A 6,000-nucleotide genomic window follows, 5' to 3' on the forward strand; every position below is an offset into this window, starting at 1 on the left:
CTACAAAAATTTACAAATCCTTACCATCAAGGTTGGTGTCGAAAATTCGAGGTAACAAATTTCCCCCCAAAACGTCAGGTTTCGACTTTCCTTTTAATTAAAAAGATAAAAATGACATTTTTGAAATTATTTATGACACTATTTAAACCCTTTCGCTGACCTCAGTGTCATCATTACAACTTTAATGCAAATTGTCACTTCCAATGGATTTCTTCAAATTTTCATCATTACTCATATTTTCTAGGAGATCGTGGGTTTGCAAGATTTTATTAACTTCTATAAACTCTCCCACATCCTGAGAAAAAAATAAAGCGTCTCAGCTTAACACACGTTTTCCATGTGTCTAACATTTGGAGGATAACCACTTTTATAAATACTCATTTTGTACCCTCTTTTAATCTTCTTCACTCACACTTTACAATCAACGTTTTACGTAAATAAAGAACATTTTCTTTGCATAAAGATTTTCAAAAACTCAAACATGGAAGCTTCCACTTCAAATCCTAAAGTAGATACCAATAAAAAAACCTTTGGCATTCATGATTCCGGCATCATAAGATGACAAGGGGGAAATTTTGTACCTAAACCACCATTGGCCAAAGAGAAAATGACCATCTGATAAACTCTTGTCATTGTTAGGTCCATTTCCAACAGCTAAGTCACACCCTAGGAAGGTGAAGAACTTCTTCCCATGCTATCCTATCGATATGCCTTCTGCATTCGAGGAACGCTCTCTCGACCTAACCTTCATGGAAATGCCCATACGCGTTTTTCGATCAACTCCCCCATCTCAAAATAAAGACTACATTGCTGATAACCCATATTTTATGAGTTATTACATACCTTAATCTTTCTTTATTACTAGTTAAATTGCTTTTTAATTGTTGCTTCAGTTCATTTTAATTATTTTTATAGTAATTTGCTTGGAGAATAATAGGTGCTCCCTTTAGTTTATTTGATGTGTTTGTTGTTTGATTTAAGGTTAACTCTGTCGAGCCGAGGCAAGAATGCAATGGATAGCGTCTAGGAGCGCAAACTAAAGCAAAAAGATGAACTCAGCTGAAGGAGAAAAATGGATAAGGCAGTTGGGTTCCTAGGACAAACGTGGAAGGATTGATGCATTAGAGGGAATCTTTGCTTTGCATTGAAGAAAATTCCTTTGAATCAAATGGATAAGACTAATGGGCGTTAAAAGACAAAAGAAGGTACAATGGTACATCCACTAATCTGCATGCTCTGTAAGAGAAGGGCACTGCCTCATGCACCCTATTGTGGAAGTCTGTCACAAGACACCTTGTCCCCCATAATTGTTCTCTTGTATCTGATTCCTTGCATATTAAGAAGAAGGAGTGATGTGAAGGCACTGATTTATGTAATGTGCTTGATTTTATTTCCTCGTTTTTCTCCCATGATCCAAGACATCACAAGGAACCCTAGTGAAGGCTTATAAATAGACCTTGATGGAGATCGAAAAATGAGCTCAACATTTTTCCAAGAGAAAGTACAGAAGATAATAGCGTGAGGATAAAGAAGAGAAAAGAGAGTTTATTCTTCTCACCATTTTTTGTACCAACTGTTAAGCCCTGGCGCGACTGGATTCACTTTTTGCTGATTATCCATCTCAAGAAGTCTTCAAGTTACTTTTACGTTTACATTTCTTTTTTATTACTTGTTTAAGAATGTATCCTTTGAGAATCATGTATGTAGTTTATACTCAGCTCATCATGAGCTAAACCTTTCGTTTGTTGAGAAATGGGAATTTAATGTTATGTTGTTTTTATGTTAAGTGATGTTTTATTTAGTGTCTTATTTTATTATGTGATACAATGCATACAAATCTGATTCTTTGAATGATCAACTTAGAAAAAGATAACAGCTTGTTATTGCGAGAGATCCAACAACAAGTAGATTTCATAATAAAAGTAGTTTAAAAGAGTATGATAGAGATATTCACTTAGGGATAAGGCATTACAACTATAAGGAATTTCATAATACAAATAGATGTATTTTAGGGTTATAAGTGTGACTTGGAGATTTGTTCCCTTTCCTTATAATGCATGCTTTAATATTGTAGAAATACACTTCTAGATCACTTTGGCCTTTCCTGGCATGACACTACACATCATGAACACATATTTACTTCATTAATATTAATGGACCATAGCTCAAAATACACTCTCTTGATATAATGTCACTCTTACCTTACACTATTTAGATCTAGTTTAAGAAGAAAAATGAACTTAGGACACTCATATATTATTTTTATCCTTGCTCATTCTTAATTTCAAAAGTAGTTTATTGAAAAATCAATCTAAGTAACATTCACTCCCTGTGGGTACAATATACTTACTTTTAATCACTTGTTACTTTAAAACATACATGTATAGTTACATGTGACATATTTTCAAGCAACAAGTTTTTGGCGCCGTTGCCGGGGAGTGCCGAGTTACAATTTTGATTTTGTATTCATTACTATTTTTTATTAAGAATTTGAGTGCCAAGCAACAAGTTTTTGGCGTCGTGCCACAGAGTCCCCCTCCCTTCATTTTGGATGACTTGCCAGATTTAGAAGAGATAATGCAAGACAAAGAAAAGGTAGAAGTTGTCATAAAGACAACGATGTTATTGCCATTGCCAGTGACAGGGCAAGGAACATCAGAGATTATCAAATCTTTGATTCGAATTCCATGAATACTGGAATCATACGACCAAAAATCACTGTAGCACAGTTTGAATTCAAGCCTACGATGTTTCAAATGTTGTAAACTATTGACCAATACTCAGGTTCTGCAAACGAGCATCCTCATTTGCACTTGAGACAATTCCTGGATGTTGTTAGTAATTTTAAGATCCCTGGTGTCACTAGTGATGCATTCAGATTGAGGCTTTTTCCATAATCTCTAAGGGATAGAGCCAAGAGTTGGTCAAATTCCTTGGAACTTAATTCCATTTCCACATGGAGTGATTTGGCTGAAAAATTTCTAACCAAGTATTTCCCTCCTTCCAAGAATGCTAAAACAAGATATGAGATAACCTCGTTTAGTCAAGGAGAGGATGAGACCTTATTTGATGCTTGGGAAAGATTCAAGGAGCTTCTTAAACAATGTACCCACCTTGGCATACCAATATGTATTCAACTTGAGACTTTATATAATGAATTAGGGCCTTCCTCAAGGAACATGTTAGATGCCTCATGTGGTGGAGCCCTTTTGTGTAAGTCTTATGAAGACAATTATAGGTTAATTGATAGTATCACTTCCAACACATATAAATGGCGTGTCACTAAGGCCATTGCTAATTCAACTCAAAAGAGACCCGATGGTGTTCGTCAGGTAATTAATACCATAACTCTTACTGCTCAGATGGCTCAGATCCATCAGATGATAAAGAATATGATGACTCTTGAAGTGATAAAGCTTAAACTTGTCAAGGTGGTTATTGACGCATCAAAGGCTGCCCGTGTTTACAGCGAAGGTGCTCGTTTATTTGAAGAATGTTCACCAAATCCAATTTCAGTTAACTATGTTGGTAACAACAAGTATAACAACCTCTACAACAACACTTACAATCCTGGTTGGTACAATCACCCCAACTTTTCATGGAGTAATAATCAAAATTAACCCAAGCCTCAAGCACCACAAAGTCCTCTTGGTTTTTTTGCACCTAATTGTCTTGTGGCAAATAAAGGGAATAACTAGTTGGATTTTTTTAAATCCTTCATTTAAGAGACCAAGAACCAGTCTCAAGCACAAGGAGTAAGCATTAAGAACTTAGAGAAATATAGGTGCTCTTCTGTCATACTTTGAAAAAAAGAATACGACCTCGTGAAGCTCAATGCACGCTCGTGGGATGGATTAACAAAGCCGCCACCTAAATTTATTTATTCTCAAATGACTAAAGGGAAAATATCGATAAAACCCCTAAAAGAACGACTAAGATATGGTCGTCGCAACCAAATCAAGGTTCGAAAGATGATTACGCAAGGGGAAGGTATTAGCACCCCTTACGTCTGTTGTACTCAACGAGGATCATTTAGTTAGTGTGTGCATTAGTGTTAGCTTAAACAATGTCAGGGTTATCAGGTTATTAAAAGGAAAAGGAATGGGACTAAAAGGTGAATTTATTATTAGGGTGCCTGACGAGACTTTGAATCCCGCTCCTATGTATCTCTGGGTGCGATGGAGAACTCAATGCTACGTAGTTCTGGGTAGAAAATGCTTATTTGTTGGTCGATTTTAGCTAAAGCTATTTTGTCTCAATCGACGGAAAAACATTACTTGCTACCCAAAACAAGTGAGGAGCGAGTTTTTGCATCACATTGAATGAATTTCTACATATCAAGTGTTTTTGCAAATGAAACTGGGTGTTGACCATGTGTTTATTTATTTATTTTTGAAAGGGGTTGATTTTATTCCCTTTTTTTGTTATTCAATTCCATCATAATACAAATATTCATACTCCCAACACATACACATCTAATATCTAGTTAATGGAAGTAAAGGTAACAAAAATAAATAACAATTACAAACATAGGATGGGGATATAGTTGTCAATTCAGAAATAAGATAATAATATTAATAGAAAATAATACTAAAAGTGAAAATAAACACACATATTTACCCAAACAATAACAAAAATAAGAGAAAATCAAAGTAAACACAAAGATTTTAAAAAAACTTAGTCTCCTTTGTTAGTTTATTATCATTTTTAAAAATAAATAAATTATTTTAATAAAAAAAGGAAAGATCTAACACTCGAATAAAATAAAATAAGTACCAACACACATGTTTTTTTTTAAAACAAACAAACATAATCTTCCCCTTTTTTAGACATTAGAATATTTTTTGATATTTTTGAATAAAACAAATGTAAGTACTAAGCACACATTCCATAAATATAAATATAAATATTAAACTGAAAACGACAACTCCTCTTTTTTTGAAACTTAATAAAAATTATTATTTTGTTATATTTTTGTTACAATTTTTAAAATTATTATTTTTAGAATTAAAAAGGAATATGGACAAAAACCAAAATAAACAAAGAAAGTAATTATAATAATTAAAACAAATTAATGATCAAAATAAAAAAAAAGGATTTGTTTTCTTTCTTCCTTATTTTGAATTTTTTACTCAAATACCTCACTTTTTCAAAAAAAATCTCAAAAATAATCCAGTTTTCAAAAAATTTCCCTAACTACCCCAGTTTCAAAAAAAAAATACGTAAGACATAGGCGCCAGACCAATTGGTGCATACCCTTAAACTTTAAGTGGGGGCGCCAATTGGATTGGCTACAGCACATGGTTTTGTCAATCCAATTGGCGCCCATGTGTTATTTGGAAGAGGAGGCGCCAATTGGTCTGGCGCCTCAGTGTAATGTGAAATTTTTTGGTTATAAATAGATGTGTTGTGTGATTCATTTTTCCACATCTCAATTTGTCATATTGCAAACATGTTTGATGTTCATCGTCATTATGGAAAAGTGATTTATTCGAGAGACAAACCTCCGATGTTGATGCTCTTCTGGAACATCTGTAGTTTCGATCAACTGAAGAGGGAGCTGGTTTGTTGGTTAGATGGAAAAATACCAGAAGGGGAAAATTTAGAAGTATTGAGAGACTCGATAGTATATTTGGTTGGGTGTGAGTCAAAACTGATAAGGATGCTAGGGAAATGATGTTTGGACGAGATGACATCAGTTTGATTGTTGTAATCAGTTAGAAATATTTTGTTTTAAGTTTTCTTATCTTGTAGTGATGTTTGTAGTTAACCTTGTTGTAACAAAAAGATAATGATATATAAAAATCCAAGGTTACAAAAATTAAAAGGAGATACAAAATTATGATGCAGATGTTGCTCCTAGATTGGGACATTTGTTCTTATTGTTTTCTGGTTGACGACATATACTACATAATCTTATCATTTTACCAGTCATATCCATTTCTATTCTAATACGCGTGTTGTTTGGCTGTCCTTTTTTCTTTCTTCGCATCTCATCGT

General features: G+C 33.9%; 1 non-coding gene across 1 annotated transcript; it reads right to left on the bottom strand.

The window, feature by feature from the left end:
• Window positions 1-3,015: 3,015 nt before the first annotated feature.
• Window positions 3,016-3,121, bottom strand: LOC127088710 (small nucleolar RNA R71). The gene has a single exon (XR_007790535.1). It is a non-coding gene; the product is annotated as a small nucleolar RNA R71 (small nucleolar RNA).
• Window positions 3,122-6,000: the final 2,879 nt, after the last annotated feature.

This window comes from Lathyrus oleraceus, chromosome 5 (genome assembly GCF_024323335.1).
Source record: "Lathyrus oleraceus cultivar Zhongwan6 chromosome 5, CAAS_Psat_ZW6_1.0, whole genome shotgun sequence".
Lineage (NCBI taxonomy): Eukaryota > Viridiplantae > Streptophyta > Magnoliopsida > Fabales > Fabaceae > Lathyrus > Lathyrus oleraceus.